This window comes from Ambystoma mexicanum, chromosome 6q (assembly GCF_040938575.1).
Source record: "Ambystoma mexicanum isolate Mex_15411 chromosome 6q, UKY_AmexF1_1, whole genome shotgun sequence".
Lineage (NCBI taxonomy): Eukaryota > Metazoa > Chordata > Amphibia > Caudata > Ambystomatidae > Ambystoma > Ambystoma mexicanum.
Window position 1 is genome coordinate 651,740,874 of NC_090937.1, and position 17,685 is coordinate 651,758,558.

At 46.5% G+C, this 17,685-nt stretch overlaps 1 protein-coding gene across 1 annotated transcript in view; it reads right to left on the reverse strand.

Annotated features, from left to right (window-relative positions):
- Positions 1-17,685, reverse strand: part of ADAD1 (adenosine deaminase domain containing 1) — a 1,643,060-nt gene that overhangs the window by 106,150 nt on the left and 1,519,225 nt on the right. The gene's annotated exons all lie outside the window — the stretch shown is intronic.

Here is a 17,685-nt window from a genome sequence, read left to right on the forward strand (position 1 = left end):
GGTAAAGTTTGTTCACTTTCGCTTTACAGTTCATTCACTTTTATTGCCTCAAATAATACACCTTTCACAGAGACTTTTGAGTGGGCTACTCCTCTTAACGGGACCACTTCGTTACTCAGCATCGCTGATTCCACAGCTGTCTTTATCTTAAAGTTCATTCACAGGTCTGCCTTTCCTCGCATCTCATCCACACGTGTGCAGCCTTCACTTGCGATATGTTGTTGCAAACTTTGATATTTCTTAGCACACACCTGTCTCTCAGGTGGCTTGCCAACTCACCGGCTGTATGCGGTTTCTTTTTGCTTTTTTTGATTTTAATTCACGAGTCAAGGTTAGTACCACAGGCGTGGCCTTGCCTCCACAACTCTTCTGTTCACCCGGGAGGGTTGCTGGTGTCCTTGAAACACAATCCAGTCTTCGATATTGGGATATGGCCTTCTCCATGTGTCTTTCGCGGCTTTGTGGAGGCCACAAGCTCCTGTAGGGAACTCTTGGTGTTTCCAATCCCCTGGTCTCGTCCCTTGGTCCGTCGCTCTGCTCCAGTATGGTCGCCTTCACCCCGGAAGTTCTGCTTGTACTCGTGTTCCACCTTGCTCAGAGTGTGTCTCTAGGTTACGCCTTTTATCCGTGTGAGGAGAGCTAATTGGAATCAGGTGTATGCACTTAAAGTCAAGTGGCTGATTTTGCCTGACCCGATTAGCGGGACATGTCCTGTGCGATGTATAAGAGTTAGTCTTGTTACTCTCAGTCGCCCTCTTCCTACACCTATTGTTTGTGCAGAAGGGGCGAGGGGGTTGGGACTTCGGATCCTAAAAAATAGAAGGGGTTGGATGTACAAAAGGGGGGGGGGGGTAATACAGCATCTCGCCATTGGCTGCTCACCCCCACTCCCAGAAGAACCCTCGCCCAGGTGGTCCTCCCGCACTGGTCCACCCCTAGGGTCCGGATCCAAAGGCGATGGCTGTGCCCTGCCACCTGGGAGATCCCCAGGGACCCTCTGGTGTCTCACACTACGGACCGATAACATCTGCATGTCTGATTAAGCCTACCAAAAGAACAGCCTCCGGCGGTAGGTCTAGAATAACAGCGGGAGCCACCCCCTGTGTCACTTGCATTTGTGAAAAATCACCTATGATATTAGATGTGCCCTTAGACAGCCTCAAATTCCTTGTCCAGTTCATCCAGGGCCCCCCTCCCTTCCCATCATGCCCAAACCAGATCACATCATTCTTACGGGTGGTTCTCTGAGGGGCGCCACTAGATGTTTTTGGTACCTTAGCAATGGTATCACCCCATGGGATATTCTCTTCCAAAACACCTTTTTTCAGAACCCCTCAAAGTGTCATCTAGACCCCAAAACAGTTTGTCTTAAAGATGATATTGCATTTAAGATGGGTTGCAGTTTTCTATCCAGATTGTCCTCTAAAAGTTGTACGTCACTCCTTAAAGGCCTCCAGAAGGAGGGGGAGCAAAAAGAATATTAGCCTTAGCCATCTCCAGTACAGCATCTTTCACCTGCAGGCTCTCCTGGATAGCCTTATCAACACCATTATTGCGGTTGGTGGAAATTTTAGGCAAAGTCCTTTTTACACCACTCCCATCATACCCGTCATCACATATATTGGTTAGCCAGATGAAACAATTATTATTCTTACAGTTTTTCTGAACTTTATTGGCATGCAAGCAGGTAGCAGGAAGGAATCTATGTGATCACTGCGCCGCCCGTAATTCCGCCCAAGAACATGTCGACGACCATTACCCATTACGGCACGGTGCAGTGATCAGATAGACCACTGTCGCCCGCATCACCTGCCCCACTCTGCTCCCCCGGGCTCTTACCTTAATGGCGGCACACACAGAAGTGTGCCGCCGAGTTCCTTTGATCTCTGCAGTGTGAATTCCCACCCACTTACGTGGTTCGGTTCTGGCGCTGCAGGGTCCTTTTTGTTTTTCTTTTCTTTCTTTACACTTTCGTGTCCCCCGCTCTCCATTTAATGGAAGAGGAGGACACCCCCACGACCCTTGGCCCCCATTGCCATGACTAAGAAGAGCAGTGAACACCACTGCAGCCCCCGCTTCCATGAGTCGCAGTAATGGGGGGGTCAGCATTTTTTTAATGCGTTAATGCGCAAAGGTGCCGTTTAACACCAGGCAACCTTATGTGGTTTCAGTACTGGTACGATTCCGCAGGAAGCAGGAAACAGGGGGACCGAACTTACTGTTAGGCAGAATCATATGCAGTACCCTTTGGGGGGAACACCACACACAATTAAGACTACAAGTGACAGTACAAATTCACCTTTGGTACAAGCCTGTACTACACAGTAAAGTGGTAGCGATGGCTGAGCAGCCAGACTTATCACTGCGTACAAAGGAACCAAACCTTGTTTGGCGCGCAGAGTAAAACACGAGAAAGACTTTTACAAAAAGAAATGGCATTAAACGCAGCCGGAACCAAATAAAAGTAAATATGGTCCAGCAGGTTTAAGTTCGAGGCTACTAAGATAGCCTAAAACAATACCAAGGCAATTTAAAATAACTCCGATAGGAAAAATAGGGTAGATACCACTGCCACCAGCCAAATCTTAATGAAAAGGGAACGAAATAATGTTCCATGAGAAACGGACAAAAAGGGATAACTAGTAACTCTTTCCAGAACTCTATGTAAGATAATCTGTACTGGGTCTGTGGTTTTAAAAAGACTAATAAAGTCAATGGCAACTTTACATGTTCTGGGAGACAGTAGTCAGTCCCAGAAAATGGAGTTTAAAGTGGGAAATCTGAAAAAGACACTGCACTGAATGTGCTGTGTAAGACACAGTAAAAGAATGATGCCTATGGAGTAGGTGAGGCTCCACAGTCTATGAACATAAAAATGTTAAACACACACAGCAAAACACATGTAAGAGTGGGAAAAAGGCTCACACTCTTACCAGGTGAAAAAAATAAATTCTAGAAATCCAGCAAAGCTGCTAAGGGACTCAGTAGGTGGGGAAAATTAGCCATTTTGGAGAATTCTCCCTAACACTCACCCTTCCCTCCCCCCCCGACTCTCCAGACTAAGGGACAGGAGGATTTAATCCACTCCTGGATTAATCTCTTCACTCTAGTCGGTTATAAAACTCCTAAAGAGACCATCAGTATTTTGGTTGTGACATCTGACCTGTGCTCAATGGTGAAATCAAACCCTTGCAGGCAGATTGACCATCTTAGAAGTTTTGGGTTCTCCCCTTTCATTTGCATTAACCATCTCAAGGGTTGGTGGTCTGTTTGAATCACAAAAGTAGATCCATACAAGTATGGCCTAAACTTCTTCAAAGACCACACAATGGCAAAACATTCACGCTCTATGGTTGCCAACCTTGTTTCTGGTTCCTTCAGTTTCCTACTGATGAAGCAAATGGGGTGCTCCCTTCCTTTCTCATCCAGTTGACTAAGAAATGCACCTGTACCTGTATTGGATGCATCTGTCTGCACAATGAAGGGTTGGTGATAATCATGAGCTCTTAGGACTGGAGCTTGACAATGGGCTTTGTTCAGGTTTTCGAAGGCTTGAGTGCACTCCTCATTCCATCTAACCTTTTTAGGGAATTTTGGAGAGGAGATCACATTCAAGGGAGAAGCTATGGACCCATAGTTCTCTATGAAATTCCTGTAGTACCCAGTGAGACCTAGGAAAGCTCTTACTTGGGCTTGAGTAATAGCGGTGGCCCAGTTTTGTACAGCTTGTACTTTGCTAGGCAATGGCCTTAGTACATCTCCTCCTACCTCATGACCAAGGTAGACCACTTTGCTCTAACCAATTTCATATTTGCTTGCCTTTATGGTCAGATGGGCCTGCTCAAGAGCCTGCAATACATGTCCTAAGTGATCAACATGTTCTTTCCAAGTAGGGCTGAACACTGCAATGTCATCCAAGTATGCCATGCAGAAGTCCTCCATCCCATTCAGAACTTGATTGACCATCCTTTGGAATGTAGCAGGTGCGTTCTTTAATCCAAAAGGCATTACCTTAAACTCGTAGAGGCCTGCTGGGGTTGAGAATGCAGTTTTCTCCTTGGCATGGTCTGTCAGGGCTATTTGCCAATAGCCTGACGTCAGATCAAATCTACTGAGGTACTTGGCTGCAGCAAGTCTATCCACCAGTTCACTGTTCTTGGCAAAGGATGGACATCAGTCTTAGCGACTGCATTTAGAGCTCTATAGTCCACACAGAATCTCAACTCCTTGCATCCTGCCGTCAGTACTAGCACAACTGGACTAGACCCTGGACTTGTAGAGGGCTCTATAACCCCGAGATCAAGCATCTTGTTGACCTCTCCTTGGATGTGGGATCTCATATGTTCTGACATTCTGTAACCTCTGCTTTTCACAGGTAAACAGTCACCAGTGAGAATATCACGCTGGCCCTAAGGGGTCAAGCCTGGTGAAAGTGAAAACAGGGAGGCAAACTGATTTAACAGAACTTTGCACTCCTCCTGTTGTTCGGATGTCAGTGGAGAAGAGAGATTGACTACTCCTATGTTCCCATCTAAAGGTTGGCCTCTGAGGAGGTCAGGTAGAGGTTCACTCTCCCCCGCCTCTTGAGCTGCAGCTAGAAGCAAAGCTCCCTCTTCTGGTCTCGAGACATATGCCTTCAAATGGTTGGTGTAAAAGACTCTGGGAGCCTCCTTAGGTCTGCCTAGGTCCACCAAATAGTTCACCTCTCCCAAGTTTGCGAACAACCTTGAAGGGTCCTATCCATTTTTCCTGCAAGGCCCTCTGACTTGTTGGCATCATAACTAGTACAAGCTGGTCTTGAGTAAACGCAACCATGCTGGCCTTCTGGTCATGCCAATGTTTGACCAGAGCCTGACTGGCTTTTAAGTTATCACTAGCTTCTGCCATCATGTGTGACATTCTCCTCCGGAGACCTATCACATAGTCAGTCACTCTGACTGGCTTGGGGGAAGGAGCACTCTCCAACCCCTCCTTAATCAGGGCCAAGGGGCCTCTGACTGGATGGCCATAGAGAAGTGCAAAGGGATTGTAACCATCTCCCTCCTGATGGACTTCTCTATAAGCAAAGAGAAGGCATGGTAGTAGAAGGTCCCACTTTCTTTTAAGGGTTTCCTCTAAAGCACCTATCATGCTCTTCATAGCACAATTAAACCTCTCGCTGTAGAGAACTTGTAAGTGACACCACAGTTTTTCGACATGGCTTGCATGTAGTGGGACATAAAATTGGATCCCCTGTCGGATATCACTTCCTTAGGAAACCCTACTTTGGTAAAAATACCAAGTAGAGACTTAGCCACAGCCTGAGCTGTAACAGTCCTAAAAGGTATTGCCTCAGGATACCTAGTAGCGTGGTCTACTACAACCAGGATAAACCTGTTTCCTGAAGACGTGAGAGGGTCTAAGGGACCAACAATGTCGACACCCACCCTCTGAAAAGGAACTCCCACCACTGGAGAGGCACCAGGGGTGCCACATTCTTGGCTCCACTCTTGCCAGAGGTTTCAAAAGTGTGACAGCTCCTACAGAATTTATCAACTTCTGAACCCCTCTTAGGCTAGTAGAAGTATAAGGAGAGTCTTTCCTTGGTCTTTTTGAAACTCAAATGACCAGCCAAAGGTATCTCATGGGCCAACTGTAGGAACTGGAGTCTGTTTTCTAGGGGCACTACAAGTCTTTTGCAGTCCCCAAGGATAGACTCAGTCGGTTCACTGTAGAAGAGGCCATCTTCTCAGCTCAACCTGTGCTTCGCAACTTCCTGCCCATCAAGTTGAGAAGCTGCCTGTTGTCGAAGACCTTCAAGAGTAGGACACACTCTTTGTCCTCTGCTGAAGTCTGCCCTGTTGGGTCCACCTTCTGCCAATAAAGATTGTAGCTCAGGATGGTCAACAGGGTCAAGATCTCCAACCAAAACAATGTCTTCCTCCAGATCTGACTCTTCAGAAACTGGATCAACCACACATGGTTGTAGCTCACATTCTGCCTCAGCAGGTTACCTCACACTCTGCCTCAGCAGGTGGAGGAGTCACAGGTGTGACTTTGGACAATCTTGGGGATGTCCTTGTTGGTAGCACAGGGTGCCATCTGTCTTTTTCTTGGAGGTCTTGGGTTTCCCCTTTGCCTCTTTCTTTCCAGAAATAGCAGAGAGCAACTCCAGTGGAGTGGGGGTGATGGCTTCCTCTATCTCCTCCCCTGGAGAGCCTCTCACGGTCCTCTCCCTTGCAGGCCTAGTGAGCTCCTGTTTCCATTTACTGGGAGGCCTGGAGGTACTAGACACAACTACAAGAGTTTTCAGGTCATTACCCAAAAGGACTCTCCCAGGCACTTCACTCTGCACACTAACAGGTATCTTAACAGTCATATCATTACACTGGATGAGAGCTGGTGACTGGGGAAGGATTTGCACAGGGCCTCCACCTAACCTAATCCTCCACCTTGAAAAGTGATTCATCAACCACAGTTATGCTGGCTCCAGTGTCTCGGATGGCAGGAGTCTCCTGGCCATTCACAAGACCACTATCTTTATAATACTCTTTATTATCATCTGGGATGGAATTATAGACATCTAAATTCTGTTGTTCCCACAAGCCCAGGGACACTAAAGAAACACTAGCTGAGACTCTCATGGGTTCATCAGCCAGTAAGTGAAAGTTTCCACTTGCCATAGGTACTTCTTCCTCTGGGGAGAATGCTAAGGAGACAGTGTGGACCCCTGAAGGTTTACCCTTACATCTGGGATCCCCTTTCACATGGTCAGTTGACTCACAAAGATAACATTTCCCAAATGTTTTGATGAATGTGGGCTTGTTCTAACCTCCATCTGGTTTGGGTCCAGATGGTGCACAGGCCTGATTCGGTTTCCCTTGTGGTTTACCCTTATGTTGCTGTTTGGGGGCCCCCTTTTGGATTGGAGGTATTTGAATTCTCCTTGTTATCTTTCTTTGGCTGCTTTCCCTCATCCTTCTTCTGAGTTGCCCCAGAATCCTTGTGAGTAGCCCTGTTGGTAACCCACAAGTCAGCAGCCTTAGCTAACTTCTTTGGATCTTTCTCCTTAGAATCAGCCAAGTGCTGTCTGAGCTCAGGAGAGCAGGCATGATAACTTGACTCCAACATAACAAGATTTTTCATACCTTCACAAGTGTTTACGCTGTAACCCTTAATCCAACCATCTACGTTTTTCAAACTTTCACATACCCAGGTACCCCAAGGGGTACCATCATGCTTTTTGAGGGTCCTAAACCTCTTAAGGTACTGTGAAGGGGTCTTCCCAAATCTAACAATTAAAGCTAGCTTCACACACTCATAATCCATCCTATCCACCTCCCCCAACCCCATCACAACATCAGATGCAACAGTGGGTAGCCTAGAGAAGAGCCAAGGAAGCAACTGATTCCCTGTAATGTCTTGAATCCCATGGCTATATTCAAACATTGCCAACCAATCCAAAATATCAAGTTTAACCTCATACATACCCACAATATCTTTAGGCATACGGGGTCTCTTAGGACTGGAAGACCTAGAAGACTCTAGGAGAGAAGCATTTTCAATAGACAACTTTTTCATTTCTAAGGCATGGTTCATCTCCATTTCTCCTCTGATCTTAAATTCTTGATGTTTTTGTTCAGTTTGAGCATTTAAACGTTTAAATTCCAATTAAATCCTCATTTCTTCTAGAGAAATGAATTCGGGACTGAGTGTAGGACCAGTAGGGGTCCCAGTGGACAAAGGTTGAGGTTGCTGAGCAGGTAAAGGGGCAGTAAGGCCTACACTGTGGGACACACCTGTTTCATCTAACTCATCAATAATAGACACATTATCATCCTCATCATGTTCCACATTTGCTGAGGGGTTAGGTATTTCAGACCCACCCTCCAGACTTTGTTTCTTTAACAACCTTTCAATCAATTCAGACGTTTTGCCTTTGACAGAGATCCCTTTCTCTACACAGATGTTTCAGATAATCCACAGTGAAACTAAGGAGGGTCTCCTGCCTGTAGCTTTCCATATCAGACATGATTAATATTGCTTTTTAGTGATGTTTAGCCTTGTGGTTAGTTGACCCAAGTTAATAGCAGCACTCTAAGTGTAATCACTATACTTGATCCTCACCGCTGTACACCAGTGTTAGGCAGAATTATATGCAGTACCCTTTGGGAACACCACACACAATTAAGACTACAAGTGACAGTACAAATTCACCTTTGGTACAAGCCTGTACTACACAGTAAAGTGGTAGCGATGGCTGAGCAGCCAGACTTATCTCAAGAGCAAAGTGAGCAGTACCAATAGTTACACAAAGGACAGCAACTGCTATGGTTCAAACAAACACTGACCCAGGGTTTCCGAGTAAAAGAATATACATTTATTTACACATCAGTTATAAAACATTTCACTATTATCAAGCAGTCGAAAAATCACAATCTTAATACACTACACCACACCCAATAGATTCTGGACAAGTTAAGCTCAAAATGAAGTGTGAGCAAAATGGCACTCCAGTAATTTAAAAGGGAGGGAAAGAAAGTTAGACAAAAGTTGAGCAGCACCAACAAGTAAGTAAGCAGGGCAATTTAGAAAAAGTAACTACAGTGAGGAAATCAAATCAAGAAGCCTGGGCCAAAGTCAGTGGACCAGAGTCTTTGCAGAGGATCACACAGTTCAGAGTAGTTCACGGTTAAGTCTTTGCCAAGAGTTCAGAACGAAGTTGGTCGGACGAAAAGTTACTTTAAAGAATGGAGAAGGACAAGCCCTCGGATTGGCAAAAGATTTCACACACTTTTACTGCGGTCGGACGGAACGAACGACCAGAGATTTCAAACACTTTTATCACGGTCGGACGGAACGAACGACCGGATTTGAACAGTACCTTAAATGGAGAAGAAGGCTGTAGCTGAGGCAGACGTTCCTGTCATGTCCTGCAGGCTCACAGTTCCTGAAGCGACTGTCAGACTGACTTGAAGTAGGAAGGCTTGAGGGTCCTGCACTTCCCAGGGAAGAACCCAGCAGCAGAGCAAAGCAACGAAAAAAAGGTGCGCTCCTTAAAACCGAAGCAAGGTCTGATCCTCCTGGCTATCCGGTTCACTGTAGCTGTGCACAGCAAATTCGAACCAGAGTAGGGAGGCCTGGCTTGCAGTTTGGCTAACAGGTTGTTCCCACCATCTCAAGGGGAGAAGATTCCTTGCAGATCTTTCCTGTCGACGAAGTTTGAAGATTCGGACCCGCAGCAGGGCTTCACCGGGAGGTTCAGTCGTGGTAGAGGTCCTCTTCTGTCAGCTTCTCTTCGGTTCTCTAGATCCAGTGGTGACTTTGCATTGTCAGTCCGAGAGACCTGCTTTTTATGCAGTTTTCCCCCATTCAGACAGCCTGGCTGTCAATCACAGAGCAGGGTGGCTGACCCGGCGGGTCAGTCACCACAGCCAATCACACAGAGTGCGACATGGGTCTCTAAGGAGATCCTGTGCAGGGAGTCTCAAACCCCTCCCTCACTTCCTGTCCCCCTCAGACATTCAGGTGCCCTAGGAGGGCTCCTGTGTAGAATCCCGCCAAGGGACGGCGAACGAAGGAACCAAACCTGGTTTGGCGCGCAGAGTAAAACACTTTTGCAAAAAGAAATGGCGAATAAACCCAGCTGGAACCAAATAAAAGTAAATATGGTCCAGCGGGTTTAAGTTCGAGGCTACTAAGATAGCCTAAACAATACCAAGTCTATTTAAAATAACCGCGGTAGGAAAAATAGGGTAGATACCACTGCCATCAGCCAAATCCTAATGAAAAGGGAACGAAATAATGTTCCATGAGAAACAGACAAAAAGGGATAACTAGTAACCCTTTCCAGAACTCTATGTAAGATAGTTTGTGCTGGGTCTGTGGTTTTAAAAAGACTAATAAAGTCAATGGCAACTTTACATGTTCTGGGAGACAGTCAGTCCCAGAAAATGAAGTTTAAAGTGGGAAGTCTGAAAAAGATAACCCTGTGTCACTGCACTGAAGGTGCTGTGTAACACACAGTAAAGAGATGATGTCTATGGAGTAGGTGAGGCTCCACAGTCTATGAACACAAACATGTTAAACACACACAGCAAAACACATTTAAGAGTGGGAAAAAGGCTCACACTCTTACCAGGTGAAAAAAATAAATCCTAGAAATCCAGCAAAGCTGCTGAGGGACTCAGTAGGTAAGGGAAATTAGCCATTTTGGAGAATTCCCCCTAACACGTACCCCACCAACTGAGGACCAGAGCTGCTGTATTTTGAGCTTGGTGGGAGGGGGGGCAGAGCAATGTGTCTGTCAGTGAAGCTATTAGTCTCACAGCGCAGATGCCCCGTCGTTCTGCAGGCTCCGTGTGCTGAGGAGGAGCAACGTTCTCCAGGAGTTAACTATGCAGTTTAAACACAGGGCCGCTACCGGGTCAGCAAGGCGGGCTCTGTGTGCCAAGAGGAGCTGCTTTTGCAGCAAGGATTTTCACTGTGTGTACGGGGAGCAAAGCGCGTGGAGGGGCAGCGCTGCATAATTCGTCGGCAGGTCCTCGGGGAACACAGTCTTCTTCAGTCGGACCGGCAGCAACGGTGGGAAAGGACTTTTTGCACTGCAAGGGTACAGAGTGATCGCGGAGCGGGAAAGGCTCAGAAAGGGTTATTCAACAAGTAACAGATGTTCCTGGTGGGGCTACTGCAGTACATGTGCCTGAGGGATACCTTTGTAGAATCTCATAGGGCTGCTGCAGGTCCTCTTTTGTGTTATGCATGTAAACTCTGGCAGGAGTAGCACTTTAGGCAGTGTGATTTACAGCAACATACACTGCAATAATCAACAATTGGGGAATTTCCGGGAGTGTTTCCTGTGTGGAGTCTCCTTTCTTTGCTGGCTTTCCTGTCTTTACTGTCTTGCTGCTGTGCAAGGAGTCTGTTTTTGCTGGCGACTATTCAGAGGGTGGAGCAAATTCCTAAAAAACGAATCCCCGGACGCAAAGCATCGCAGTGTGTCCGGGAGTGTTACCCGTGTTCACTGTGACCACCGTGACATCAGGGGGAAGAGAAAGAATCTGGGGAGCTCCAGAGGCGACCAGTAAGTTTGCACCTGCAAAACTGACACTGTGATTGTCAAAGGATGTCTCTAGCACTAGCGTGACAAATATACAATGTTTGTTTACTATTCTGCACGCTAGAGATAATGGATCTTGAACCAAAACAATGCCCACTGGCCCAAGAACGCAACAAAAAACGCGATCCTTGGAAGATAGGAAAGCAAGGCTTGATTAAAAACTACACGTAGCCGATACATATGACAGTAGCGCACTCTGCAAAAATGTGAGGGCCGTTTCCTGATTTAGCAGATAAGGATGGTCAGCCTCTTGAAGAAAACACTCTGAAAGATGCTGATATGTGGGCAGGAGACTCAACACTGGGGGTCGAGTGCGCAGGGCTCTCGAGACCCCTGAAGGTAAAGAAATCACCTTCCATTTTGATTACACCTTGACTGCCCAGCAAAACTAAGGACACCATTATTACTGAAGCAAATAAAGAATCTTACCAACTGTCATCAAGGCTCGACACTAATGACTTGACGAATGCAGAGATCTTAGAGACAGATCTCTCACTGATTTTCCCACATCCCCCAAAAGCGGCCAACAGGAACATTGTGGAACCTACTTCTGAGAATCTACATGGATTTAGCAGCAAGGACAAGTGCCCAGTATCTCCTTATGAAATTCCAACAACGGAGAGGAAAGGGTTGGGTACCACTGCTCTATCTCTTCCACACAGGGAAACTGAGCCTATTTCTCTTACACCTACGGTGGACATAGAGAGTGCATGCAAAACAGACTCCCCCTTGGCGCTTGTGGCAAGTTTGGTCTGAGACATTGCCCGAATAAAGAAGTACCTGGACGATGAGGTCAAAGGCAAAAACGTAGACCTTATCAATGACATTTCTATTAAGTTTTGTTTACAATGCGAAAGCGCAATTATGCAAGTGGAGGCTGCTAACCCCCAGATAAAGGACGAGAAGATTGTCAAAATCATGGGGGGAAAGAAAAACTTTTCCGCAGAGGCTCTGAATCCACAGCGGATTTCTTTTGCCACTGACATGCTACCCCCATTCCTAAAAAACAACTATTAACATCTTGTTCTACATAAACTCTAGAGGATGACCTATTCTCACCCAGAACACTGCAGGGTCCTGCTAATGTGCCTGTCTCAAATTACGTAACCATCCAAGGGGACGTAATGTCAGCAGTAACAATTGCCCTTACGCCATTCCTAAAATTGTGTGAGGTGATAAATGAATCCTTTAACAATCAGGCCATGCTTCTAGCAATGATTCATACAAAAATGATTTACATTAAATCATTCGTTACATCACTTCAGTCGAGGATGGACAATGAGGCAGCTACTTCGACTTGTGTACAGAAACAGCTATGAGAAGCATTGTACTGGTAGCGTGCAGATAAAAGAACAATACTGGCTTCTCTCTTGGGGAATTTGCAGGGGGGACCATTCCATAGGAGCATCCCTACGCCTTCCACGGAATCCGAGCTTTGTCAGCCCTCTTCATCTCATAAACTGTCTAGCAAATAGGGAGAATTGAGGGTCAAGGCTGCAGCTGAAACCTCGAGAGAAAAGAAGGCTTGTACAATTGATTTGACGAAATACCCTGAACCCTCAAGAGAGGAGAAATGGAATCTACCCCAGTAACAACCTCGCACCGAGACCAATACATTAAAATCTCATCCTCTAAAAATCCTGTCACCCTTAAGGGGAGAAACGGAGTCTGATGTGAAGCTGGAAAGCCCCAGCAAGGTACTTGCAATGAAAGAGAATTGTGGCCTGGATTCCCCATTTCCAATTTTCCAGAGCAAGAAAAAAAGAAAAATTGAATACAAGGCCCAAAGACAGCAAATAAAAGTCAAAGAATATATTGCATTTAAAATATGAAAAAGTCGAATATGCAAAGAAATTCTTTCGCAATTTACCATCTTTGACAACTCTGGGTGAAGTTAAACAATAGAGGAACATAACGGAGCAATAGATGGGCCAAAACACACCGACATCCAGGGACTCCAAAAATGAGGGTCCTCCTCTTCAGGTGATGAATCGACTGTCACCAAAATTGGTGGACAGCGATCTTCTGGATTTATCAACTTATTCACTGGGGGAAGAAGAGGAGGCAGATTGGATGGCAGCGAAGATACAGGGCGTGCAACACTTCATGCAATCCACAAAGGGGCCTTTGGCTGGTTTGACATTTCGGAGCACAGTGGGCATGGACGAAGCTCAGAAGGAGTGCAGGACGTATTGACAATGAACTTGAGGAGTAATTGTGGCATTGAGGTGAAATCGACTCATCAAGAGACTACTTTGTCAAGAGCGGAAATAGAAGGGAAAACACTTTTGAAAGAGCAGGGTTTGCCATTTTGCACACTGGATGAGAAACTAAGACGAGCGGATTCAAAATGTAATCTGGGCAAAAAACTGGGGCTGTAGGAACCATCGATTATTACTTTAAATGCAGCCCACAAAACGGCCCTCAAACAGGATCACTGATCTTATCAATCTGACCAACGGGATCTAAAATCCATCGATCAAGCTCCCATACTTGTAATTAGAGCATGTGTTAAAGGCCGACGATGACCTGATTCTAAAGAGGTCAAATGTATTGATACTACTGCACCACATCCCATTATTTATTTTATTTTTTACATTTATAAAGCACACAAAGCAGCCCTCGGGCATCGTGGTGCTGTTACAAGCAAGGCTTACTTAGCTACAGGCAACAGAAGGAAAGATAACTTGTTTGTAGTTCCAATTACCCTAATACCAGACAGGTGGTAGTTAAGCGTGACATGTTACAATGGGTGGGCACTCTACGATTCAATGGTTACAGGGGAACCAGAAACAACAAATACCTTCCTGGACATAGATAACTGGGTGTACCTAGGGGTGTGGTGTGGACTAGTTAAATAGTCTCGTTTTGAGTGCTTTGCAGAAGGACATGTGGGAGGTCTCATTCCTTAGTGTATTTGGGATGGAATTCCATTGCATTGGAGCTATGAATGGGAAGCTGGAGCCGCCCCCTTTGGCCCTTTTGAAGGTGGGGATGTTCAGCTGGTTGGAATAGTTTCGTTTGGGTTTAGAAGAGCTGGCTCGGACTACTTTTTCTGAAAGATAAGAGGGGCTGTGTAAGAGGCACTTGTGGGTTATGGCTAGGGGCTTGAATATGATGTGTTCCTTGATGGGGAGCCAGTGTGCAGCATGCCTAGCATGGGAGTTATGCTCCTTCTAGGAAATGTTAACGGCAGCTCTGAGCGCATTATTTTGAATGAATTGCAGTCTGTCGAGATTTTTGGCTGAGGTGTCAGCAAAAAAGAACGTTGCAGTAGTCACGTTTTGCCCCAATGGTTGCTCTGGCTATTGAGAGACAATTCTGCGTAGACAGGTAGGGTTTAACTGCATTGATCAATTTTGTTGTGAATGAGGCCGAGGAGGCAATGGTGCTTACCTGGCGTGTCATGGAGAGGGTGGAATATACCCCCGGAGTCTTTACTGAAGGCAAGACAGTGATTTGTGTGTTGTCTATTGTGAAGGTACTGAATTGTTTATTACGTTTATTGATCGTTTCCTTGGGGCCAACCAGGAGGATTTCGGTTTCGTCCCCATTGAGGCAGAGCCTGTTGGCTGCCATCCAGGCTTGAATGGTGGCATAAGTCTTGTGCAGTGTCTCAGCATCTTTTTCGTATGGGCCAGAGAGTGGGAGGAGGACCTGCGTGGCGTCGGCATAGTTTTTATTATTTTTTTATTCTGTTTATTGTTTTTTCAACAATGTACATCAACACAGTATCAACAACATAGGACAAGAGCAAAATAAGTCAACATGAGGAAAGCATACAATAGGAGGATGCCCAATTCTACACAAGAGACATGAGGCACCTCCCTTCTTTTCATGCAAGTATACAAATTACAATCATGGTATTACCCTCCATCTGAAGATACCAAATGTTATCCCACTTGTAATAATAAAATCAAACAAAACAATTTGTTTTTCACCCCTACCCTTAGGCCAACCCAGCCCGTTCCACCACCCGCCCTCAATCTACTGGTGTACGATCAGTGTTGTAGGAGCATGAAAGTCTATGTGAGGGTCGTTATGGCTTGTATGCTCACATTCACAGGTGCAAACATAGCGGGCCACTCTCTGGGCATCACAGATTTTAGGTGGGGGCTGTTGGACTCCTAATAGAGCATCAGAGGTGTATCAGATAGCTATAGTGTGACGCTTAACCCTGTACGAGTGGATCCAGTAATTCCGATAGCCTGTCGGCCCGTGGGTTACCATTGGGATTTTGGCGTTTTATTGCAGCCCGTTCAAGTGTGAAAATCTTGGCCAGTAGGCTTGCCCATTGTGACATGGAAGGGGGGGGGGTATTCTCCAATGTATGACCAGCAATTTGTGGGCGGCAAAAAGAATAATGCCTATGACCCTACATACGAGAGCATCTCAGTGCCAGTCTCTGTATCCAGCTCCAAGCAGCATGGCATCAGGAGATAGAGAGATCATTCTGATTCTGGGAAGTCTGATGTGACGCGTTTGTGTATTCAGCGCCAATACACTGTTAGCTTGGGGCAGGACCAAAGTGTGTGCCCCATGGTGCCAATATCCACACAGCCATGCCAACAGTTGGGGGAAGAGATCAGGCCCATCCTATGCAGTCTGGCAGGGGTGTAATATGTGCATTGGATTATCTTATATTGGATCTCCCTGTTTCTGATATTCATGGATGTCCCTGGAATGGCCGAGAAGATATCATAGATGTCCCACGTATCTAAAGTAAGGCCGAGATCAGTGGACTAGGCCATCGCCAGTGCGCTGTTCCTGACTACATTGTTTGTATGCTCATTTTATAGAAAGTGCGGATTCGGGGCTGCTCGCATTGTTGCCGCACCAATTCCACTTCACACAGGGCTGGGGTAGCTTGGCGGGAGATGTCATTTGTAAGATGTAAAATTAGGGCACGGATTTAATGCGGCCTGGGAGACGGGTCAGGGGAATAGCTAGGACCTCGATGGCGGTCAACGGTGCCATCTGGGCCAGCTCCATCTGTTTCCAGCTCGTACTGTCCACCGTAGTCAGCCATCTTTTTGCCCAGCAGATCTGTGCGGCCTGATAGTAGCTCTGCCATGATGGGAGGGCCAGCCCCCCCCGTCAGATTTGTTGACCGGCAAAATAGTCAAACGCATGCGCACTTTCTTACCTCTCCATATAAATCTGGAAATGGCGCTGTCCAGCTCTCTATAGAGCTTAGGGGTGGGGCTGCATGGGTGCATGGATGCCAAATATATGAGCTTTGGCATGGAGTTCATTTTTACCGCATTTATCCTGCCTATTTGGGATAGATGTAGCGTTTTCCACCTTTGCAGATCATTCCATGTGCGTTCTACCATATGGGGGTAGTTGAGATCTTTCAGGTCGTCTATATGCACGCTGACTTTGATCCCCAGATACGTAATGTGGGATAATTGGAGACGAAAGGGAGCCACCCTTCCAGGGTGCCAGGGTATATCCTGACGCAGAGGGAGAATTTCTGATTTTGCCCAATTGACCCGATATCCCGCCATCGGCCCAAATTCCCGCAATAGTTGTTGGACTCGCGGGACGGAGGTCATGCTCTTGCCGATGTAAAGCAGAAGTTTTCGGCATACAGGGACACTCGATGTTCCTGTTGACCTCGGAGTAGGCCCTTCCATTGGGGATCTGTGTGTAATGTAATGGCTACCAGCTCTATGGGCAGGGCATAAAGTAGTGGGGAGGGCAGGCACCCCTGCCGTGTGCCCAAGTGGAGGTTAAATGGTGCCAACATCGTACCGTTAGAGGTTACTGTTGCCACCGGGTCGGTGTATAGTAGACGGATCAGGTAGATCAGGGACATGGGGAACCCATATTCTGCAAGAGCAGGAACATAAAGTCCCATTGGACCTTATCAAATGCCTTCTCGGCGTCGATGGCTAAGATCACATCTTCCGGGTCGTCCGCAATAACGTGTAGCAATCTGCGGACGTTGTCGCCCGAATGCCTCTTAGTCATGAAGCCGGTCTGGTCTTGGTGTATTAGGTGCAGAAGGACCCCTTGCGCTAGGCATTTTGCCAACATTTTTGTGCCTGAGTTTATTAATGAAATTGGCCTGAATGAGCTGCATTCCTCCCGGGGGGGGCACCCCTTCTTGTGAAAGACAACAATATTTGCTTCCAACATTGACTTTGGTAGCCAGCCTTTTTGTGCTGCCTCAGTAAAGACTGCCTACAGTCTAGGGCCCAAGTCTACTGTCATGGAGCAGTAGAAATCTATCGGAAGTCCGTTCGGTCCCGCGGCCTTGCCGGGTGACAGGGAGTGGATAGCTTGATCTACGCCTGCTGGCACTATTGGGTTGCCTAGTTCGATTTTTTGGGACTCAGTAAGCTTAGGAAGTGGAATGTAGCTCAGGAATTATTTGCTTGTTTATTTGTTTATTTATTTGGTATTGCGCGCCAAACCCATTAGGTAGCCGGGTGCAGTAGAGGTCAAGACAACTTAAGCTTGGTTACATAATGTGTACAAAGAAGCATATAATATACAAGACAGTTTGACAATAGGCTGCCAGGATGGTTACAGTGGCATACAGAAGGAAACAAATGAGGAGACATGCAGCAGAGACAGGA